Raw genomic sequence first — 9,145 nt, forward strand, 5'->3', positions numbered from 1 at the left:
AAAGTACCTCAGAGAAGGGTGGCCGATGTGCTGCAACAGCCGATAAGAAAAGAAAAATGATCCCTACACTCATTTCTCACAACAGCCCCACAACAAGCTGACGTGGCTGGTAGTATTTTATTATTTTTTTACAAAAAGAAAACAAAACAAAACAAAAAAAGTAATAAAATATTACCAGCCACATCAGCTTGTTGTGGGACTGTTGTGAGAAATGAGTGTAGGGATCATTTCTCAATAGAAAAAGGTTATTAGAGGCGCGTGAGAGCGAAGTTGATATTATTAGAGGACCGGTGACGTGGCAAGCCATTTATTAAAAAAAAAAAAATGATTTTGTCTCCTCTTTTCAAGGCTAGCCCCCCCCCCCCCATTTCTGTCAGCCACCGTGGCTGAATCTCCACCGATGTTCTCCCTCACAACCATCGTGATACAGCGATGCAATGGAGATAGGTAGCCAAAGTTTCTCCCTCCCTTTCTGCGAAGCGAAAGACAACTCAAAATTTATGGGATTTCAAATCCACAACCACCGCACGCCGCCTTCTGTAAGTTTGATTTCTCTGATTTCTCCTAATCCGTCCCTCTTTTTCTGTCGTTTGATTTTTCTTCTGTTCTATGTTTGCTTTTTCTCGAACTGGGCAGGAATTTTTGGTCCTTTAAAAGCTGAACTGAATTGGGTTTTGTACAGAGTCTTCGACTTCTCAGGCTTTTGGCCTGTGGGTTTTCACCTTCTCTCATAACACGTAAGTTCTGAAGCTTCGATTTTCAGCTTTTATACATACATATTAAAACGGGCTTTTCTATATTTTGATCATATTTTCTTTGGATTTTGCATTACCTTGAGTCTGATTGGAGCAAGTTTCCACCTAAAATTGAGCCTATATGGGTTTTCGATCCAAGTTTGGATCCAAGGAAAAATGAAGGAAAAATATCATTAGGATATAAGGTATTGGCTATAGAATAGAAAAATAAAGGCGCATTACGTTTTGATTTGAAAAAATACTGGATGTTATAGAAATTATGCATATATCTCTGGTGGGTTGTGATTAACTTCTGGAGCTCTGCCTTGATCGGTCTTAGCTTTCTGCTTGATAGAGATGCTCTCCCTTTACCAGAACATTGGATGCATAGTTGCTCAGCTTCTTTATCATCCACATGTTGAACTGAATGGTATGCCAAAATTAACAATTCCCAAAACAAAGCAACGCAAAATGAGGCCAAAACCCAAGCTGGGAAGTCAGCAGCAGCTTCAAGCTTATGTACAAACCCTCTTGTGACAAATTCTGAGACCCGTATCCTGTCTTCCAGCCAGATGCACCTGGAGAATAGGTTAAATTCTAGAACACAATGAAAGGATATTTGAAAAAGTTTATTATTAATGGGAAGAACTGAAATCTAAAAGGAAAAGATGAAAGTCTCCAAAACCAAAAAAACACAGCTCCATATATAGACTAAAACAGAGATCATAATGTAATATCTCTTATCAAATCCAACATAAAAAACTGGTTATCTCACCTCTAACACATAAATCCAACTTCATCAACTTCAATCAAATAAAAAATCTCATAACAAAACACCATGAAATGCTATCTAGAAACAATATTTTTATAGAAAAGGATAAAACTCTTATAGCTGGAAACACTAATCAAAAGTATAAAGATTGAGAGTACCTCGTATGATTGGATGATGATACCAATAGGTGCCATGGGATAAGAAGACAACTCCAAATAATCTTGCTTTTAGCAAGATTTCATCTCTGGAATTTCAAGCTGCTGTAGATTTCTATTTTGGCTCTTATAATAAGGAATAACCCCTTTATTGCAAATAATCTTGTCACTTTTTGGTACTTGCATAAAGTGTATATTGATGTATGTTTGTATGTTTAACTGGAATGGGCTTTCTGCATTTTTTGGTACTTGCATAAGTTTTTTATTTTTTATTTTATTTTTTGTGTGTGTGTGTGGTATATTTGTCCTCATGCAATGGTAGCCAAAATTTTCCATTTGTAATTTCTTGCAGCTGCCACCAATTTAGTATTAGATGATATATATGTTCATCCTTCTCACTTGTAATCAACATAATTGCCTTTTCTGTCTCTTTGCTGAATTTATATCATTTGGGGTCATTACTTGTTTGTGTTTCTTATGCAGAAAAAAAAAACAGCCCGGCAGCTCAGGAGAAATGTATTACTCGCCTACTAAAAGCAATTTCACGTCCAACAAACGCAACCATTACACATATATATATAGCCCCTAAAAGCAAGACGAATTTGAATTTGAAGCCTTAGAAATTAACGATTATGGATTCAAAATTATAAAACAAGAATTAACAAGCACAACCCGAATTCGGAGCCCTAGAAATTTCCTACCCAGGGACAAGCACAATCCAAAAGCAAACAAGAATCAACTACAAAGGAACACAGATAATGATGGAATACTCAGAATAAAAGGCACAAATCCAAGACTAGAGGATGAGAAACAAAGAAGGAACAGGGAGGAGGGAGCACACACCCACAACTCTTGAGGATTAGTGATCTACTACACCAAAGTGAAAACTTTTGAGGAATGTAAACTTATCAGAATCAGGGGCAGCAACTGATGGAGGTGTGATTGAAGCCGTCGAGATGGGGCTTGCGGTACGAGCAGCGGTGCCGTCCTTCACAGCCGGTGGTGGAGCTCATCGTCAGTTCCATTGCGGTGGAGGAAGGGTTTTGACTAAGAAAGGTGGGACTTGATGGATGGTGGTGGAGGTGGTCGTTGGCAATGGTGAAGATGGCGGACGCAAGTGGAGGGAAATTTTGGGGGAGAAATTGTGAGGGGGAAGGAGTTTTGACCAAAAAAAGTTTGTCACGTTTTCAAAACCTTTTTTTATTTTATTTATAAAATAAATAAGGCACATGTGGCATGCGCCACGTCAATAATCACGCTAGTGTGAAGTAAAGAATTAGAGACATATTATATGTATTTTTCATATAATTTTTTTTTAAATCAATCATTAAATCTATATGACTTACATGTGGGTTCTTGTAAATTTTACATATTTAACGATTAATTTATTTTAAATTTAGAAAAAAAATGTACTAAAAAATTAATTTCTCAAAGCATTACTCATAATTATTAGAGAAAGGACCTCGGGCACTTAAATATGGGGCCACCTTTATGCAAACCAACTAGGTCTGATTGGCAAGGGATGTTTTACCTTTTCCTGCCCGTCTTTTTTTGATAAAAAGCATTTTTTTTAATTAATACAGCCGGTTGGGGGGACGGTAAAATCCCTCAACAAGCATTTCCACAAACCAAAAAAGGAAAGGAAATAAATGTGGAATTGCTCACTGCTCAGATGGTAATTGGACTGTGACGAAGCGTGTGGCCTACAATTGGTCATATTTGTGGATGACGTACGGATGGGCCACATTGCCACAATAAACATTTATGTTTCTCCTGTTCATTTTTCTTTTTCTTTTTCTTTTTAAATTAAATTTAAAAGAAGATACGCCCCATAGATATGTGCCATTATTTAAATTTTAGGGTGAAATACTCCATTGGTACCTGAGTTTTACGTGTTTTTAAATTTAGTACTTCAGTTTTGTTTTGTATCATAGGTGGTACCTGAATTAAGGGTAAAAACCCATTTGGTACCTCTGTTAGATTTTCCGTCCGAATTTTAACGGCTCGCCACGTGTCAACCGCTGAGGTTGACACATGGCACTACATAAAAAAAAATTAAAAATTAAAAATTGAAATCTTTAGAAAATGATTAAAAATAATAAAATTTTAAAAAAGAAAATTAAAAAAAGAAAAAAGAAGAGGGGTGGCTTTGGCCACCATGGGGGTGGCCGGCCACCCCCATTTTGGCCAAGGAGGTGGCCCAGCCACCCCCTTGGCCAGTCTGACCGGTCTGGGGTGGCCGAACCACCCCAAAGGGGGTGGTTCGGCCACCCCACAGTTGAAAAAAAAAAAAAAAAAAAAAAAAAATTTGAAGGGTTTTGGCCCTAGGGGGTGGCCGAACCACCCCCTATGGCCAAAACCCTTCAAAAAAAAATTGAGGGTTTGCCCTTGGGGGTGGCCGAACCACCCCCGTGGCCCTAGGGGGTGGTTCGGCCACCCCCAAGGGCCAAAACCCATCCAAAAAGAAATTGAGGGTTTGCCCTTGGGGTGGCCGAACCACCCCCATGGGCCACGGGGGTGGTTCGGCCACCCCAGTCCGGCCTGTATGGGGGTGGCCGAACCACCCCCGTGGCCCTAGGGGGTGGTTCGGCCACCCCCAAGGGCAAACCCTCAATTTTTTTTTGAAGGGTTTTGGCCCTAGGGGGTGGCCGAACCACCCCCTAGGGCCAAACCCCTTCAATTTTTTTTTTTTTTTTTTTTTTTCAACTATGGGGTGGCCGAACCACCCTATAGGGGGTGGTTCGGCCACCCCAGACCGGTCAGACCGGCCAAGGGGGTAGCTGGGCCACCTCCTTGGCCAAAATGGGGGTGGCCGGCCACCCCCATGGTGGCCAAAGCCACCCCTCTTCTTTTTTCTTTTTTTAATTTTCTTTTTTAAAATTTTATTATTTTTAATCATTTTCTAAAGATTTCAATTTTTAATTTTTAATTTTTTTTTATGTAGTGCCACGTGTCAACCTCAGCGGTTGACACGTGGCGAGCCGTTAAAATTCGGACGGAAAATCTAACAGAGGTACCAAATGGGTTTTTACCCTTAATTCAGGTACCACCTATGATACAAAACAAAACTGAAGTACTAAATTTAAAAACACGTAAAACTCAGGTACCAATGGGGTATTTAGCCCTAAATTTTAATATCTCAATTTTTAATTTTAGAGTAATTAATGCGATCGAGCATTTAACGACTATGGTTATTCCAAACAAACAATTATTTAAGATATGTCACATTTTTATTTAACAATTATCTCAAAATAATAATGTGATAGTCTCAATCAACTATTGAATCAATTTTTACTTATTTTTTTTTAATAATACTATATATAATCTTTTTTTATCCCATAATTATTTTACAATGCTGGCATGACAATTCCAACAATCTTTTTTTTTTTTTTAACAAAGATTAACCCATTATGGGATAAAAATGTAATTTTTAGCGTTACTTAAAAAAAATGGTTGGTTGTGATTGTCACATCGGCATTGTGGGATAGTTATAAAATAAAAATGTAATATATATTATTATTATTTATTTATTTTTAACATTAAAAGTCAAAAGTTCGATCTCTATTGGTATTTTTATACACTTTTTTGACTAATAAAATGTTTTCCCATTTATAACAACCGAATTTTATGTCCTAGAACCCCTTTTCCTTCCATGGCTATAGAGAGAGAGAGAGAGAGAGAGAGGGAGGGAGGGGGGACAAAGAAATTGGAGGACGTAAATAGAAAAAAAAAAAATTGTTCTTTTTAAAAATGGACAGAAATGCTAACAAAAGTTTTGGAATTGAAAATGGATTTTAACTTAACTCTTGGGCACATTTGGTATAGCCGAATAGTCTCATGGAATGGAATGTCGTTTGTTTGGTTGCATACTATTCTTTGGAATAACTATTTATATGGGAATGCTATTTTATTTGTTTTAGTGTAAAATAATTTTCATTGTAAAATATTTTTAAGGAAGTCGTCGAAATTATTTTTCGGTATTTGGTACGTACGGAAAATTATAAATATTTTTAAAAATTTTATTCAATCATATTAATTTATAAAAATCAAATTTTATTCACAACATAAAAAATATTTTAATGTAAAATAATATAAAAATATATTTTTATATTTGGCGCATACGGATTCTGACAAAAGTGGCCGGAAGCCGGCCAGCTAGCCGGGATCCTGCTGTTTTGGGAGGATCCCGGCTAGATGGCCGGGGATCCAACCGTTCTGGCTAGATTCCCGCTAGTCTAGTTGGAATCTGGCACAGTACCGCTGGAAGCCGGCAACGGTAGCCGGACGTTGTCGAATTCTGGCATAAGTTTTTAGATTCTGGCATCGACTAGTGCTGGAATTTGGCTTGTCAGAATCCGGCGATAGTCAACTGCTTGAACGTAAAGGTCGATTGTGTCGTTTAAAATAGGGTCGACTGTGTCTGCCACCTAAGGAAAATGATTTACACTTTTAAAAAACGTAAATTATTTTCCAAAATTACTAAGCATTTTTGGTCAAACGGAAATAATTTTTCGATTGATCATTATTTTTACCCCTACCAAACACCGAAAAATGCCGAAATCATTTTTCAGAAACCATTTTACGCCAAAACAAATGGAGCATGAGTATACACCTAAATTCATCTAAAAAATTAGAGGAATAGACTATATTTTTCACGAAATTCACAATATTGTTTTTTTCAAATTCAAATGAACAAATTCTATGGGTGGCCGACCACCCCAGGGTGTAGCCAGCCATCCACATAAATTTTTATTTTTTACTTTTTAAAAGATAAATAAATCTCTAAGTATTTTAGAAATTTTGGTCTAATTCTAGTGAGAGCATATGTATTGTCACTTTTTTTTTTTTAAAATAAAATTTGATATTTACTCAACCCAATAGGGAAATAATCTAGAGAGAACCTCTAGGAACAAGGCACAAGCAAGAGACTAAATCTCTATAAACCAAGAGCAGATTGCTCTAAAATAACAATATCACGAATACCTTCAAAAATTTCCTCAATTCACACTCTATCCATGATTTGTTTTACCGTTGTCTTAACAATGCCATGGGCCGCTGAATTTACCACTCTTCGAATATGTCTAATTTGTCAACTCGGCCAACTAGAAAAAGACCATTTGTATATCGGCCACCAACCAATTGTCTATATCTACACCAGTTTGGACCATTTGCCTTACAGCATTAACTATCTAGAGGAAATCCCCTTTTAGGATAATACCCTAAAGTCCCAATTCACAATTGAATTCCACCGCCTGCAGTGCAGCTTGGGCTTATGTTATCACCGACTCCCGTCTAACATAATGACAATTGGCTGCAATCGCCTGTCCTTTACAGTCCCATGCAATTAAGCCAGTACCATACGTTTGTTCTAGAAATCAATGGCACATCCCAATTAATTTTGTAGATACCAAGAGTGGAGGTTTGCCACTGAAGCAAGAACCTCAGTGATGGCATAAGTATTGTCAGTAACATTACGTGATAGATAGGGTGACTACTATTACTATTTAATGGAGGATAGCAATGAGTGATAGATAGGTTGATAAAATATTTGAAATTTGATTCTTACACTACACTATCACAATAACCCTTTACATGAGGGTGGGCTCTAGTGTGTGGAACCCACCCTCATGTGAGAGGTTGTTGTGCAGCTGTTATACTGGTGTTGTAAATCTAACATTTTTCAAAATATTTTCACATCACGTAAAAGATAATGATGATGTAGGACGTAACTTTTTTTTTAGGGAAAATTGCACCGTTGGTCCCTGTGGTATGCCATAATTATTTTTTACTCCCTATGGTTTAAAAAGTTACTGGGAGGTCTTCGTGGTATGCAATAATTACAAATCGATCCCTGGTGTCAAATTCTGTTAAATTTTTTAACAGATTCCGTGAAATACCACGTCAGCGACACGTGTCGCCATCTTAATAAAAAAATATAAATTTATTAAAAAATAAATAAAAATACTTATTTATTTATTTATTTTTTTAAAAAAAAATTCAAACCCATTTGGGGGTGAAGGGGTGGCCTGGCCGCCCCCAGCCACTGGGGGTGGCCCAGGAAGATCCAATCACGGAAAGTCTGATTTTATAAACTGGATATATCTTTTATATAATAATAAGACACTTTTTGCAAATCAATTTTCGTAATTTGTAGATTAATTATCTTTAATTGGATATCATATGATGGTTTGGTTGGGCTGCTTCACTACGCAGGGTCATATTATCATCAATGACTCTATATATATATTGACCTCTTCTTGGGGGCGATTTGGATGTTACTTGTGGAATAAAAGGACATTAATTGAGATCATTGTTTTTGTTATTGTTGGATTCTTAGAGCTTTTGTATTGTTGGCAATACGAAGAACTGACACGTTTAGTATACGGAATGATTATTATTACATTAAGGAAAAAACAATAATTTTTATTGAAAATAGAAAAATATGGAATGAAATAGCCTTCGAATAAACATTTCTTAATTGGCAATAAGAATGGCTATTCCAAGTTTTAGATCATTATCATATACTTTGACATCAACGCTATTTTAATTCATTTCTTTCATTTCCAATAAAAACTTAAGCAGTAAAAATTGATTTTTTAATAATGAGGAATTGATATTAGACATTTACCCTTATTATTAAGGGATATTTAGTGCACGGTCACAAGGTCTGTAGACAACTACAATCCGTTGAACCATATGACAAGAGCTTAGGAGATTGTTGTTGCATGGCCGCTGGACAATCACACTTTCGTTGAATGATACCGTAGAAAGCCAATGACCCAATCGAGGTGCTGCCGCTGAAGGAATATGATGCAACTGGCATATTATTGTTGGAAGCTTGCAATTCAGCTCGTGAAGCACCATTGCCGCTGATTCATAGTTCAAATTACATCCTTTTGGGCAATATATGATCACGTACCCTATATCAGATTATATTGAAAAATTGGTTCACATAATCGTTAATAATTTAAGTAGGTAATGTGAGAAGAGTCATACGAGACCCACTTGTTTAGGTAGATGACCAGACAGTTCAAAATTTATTTGAGCCGGTAAGTCACATATAGACTCTCTCACATTACGTGTTCAAATTGTTAGTAATTGGGGTAAATAATTATTATAGCAACATGCATGTAATTGTTGCGGATCTCGATCCGAATTGATATACGAGAAAACAAGGAGGAGCACTACACTAATACTCTTTATCAAAGAAATAGAAAGAGAGCTTCTACTTGTTACTACATTTTGCTTGGGGATTCCTTGATTTTTGGATCAAGTAAGAGAAAAAAGAAACGATCAATGAAGGATCCAACACTTCTTATGTCAACTACCATAGATAGATTAGCTGATGAACAAAACATGTTGAGATTGATGTTATCTTGTACACTATCAACTTCTCTTGGACGCCTTGTGAGTTGTGACTAGACTTTATTCTTTACCTCCGGTGACCTTTGTACATTGATACCAAAACTCTAGCTGCCCTCCAC

At 36.8% G+C, this 9,145-nt stretch overlaps 1 long non-coding RNA gene across 1 annotated transcript; it reads left to right on the forward strand.

Annotated features, from left to right (window-relative positions):
• Nucleotides 1-365: 365 nt before the first annotated feature.
• On the forward strand, nt 366-2,939 carry LOC133866890 (uncharacterized). The gene is made up of 3 exons (XR_009899941.1): nt 366-539; nt 637-737; nt 2,145-2,939. It is a non-coding gene; the product is annotated as an uncharacterized LOC133866890 (long non-coding RNA).
• The last annotated feature ends 6,206 nt before the right edge of the window (nt 2,940-9,145 follow it).

This window comes from Alnus glutinosa, chromosome 4 (genome assembly GCF_958979055.1).
Source record: "Alnus glutinosa chromosome 4, dhAlnGlut1.1, whole genome shotgun sequence".
In the NCBI taxonomy this organism is placed as follows: Eukaryota; Viridiplantae; Streptophyta; class Magnoliopsida; order Fagales; family Betulaceae; genus Alnus; species Alnus glutinosa.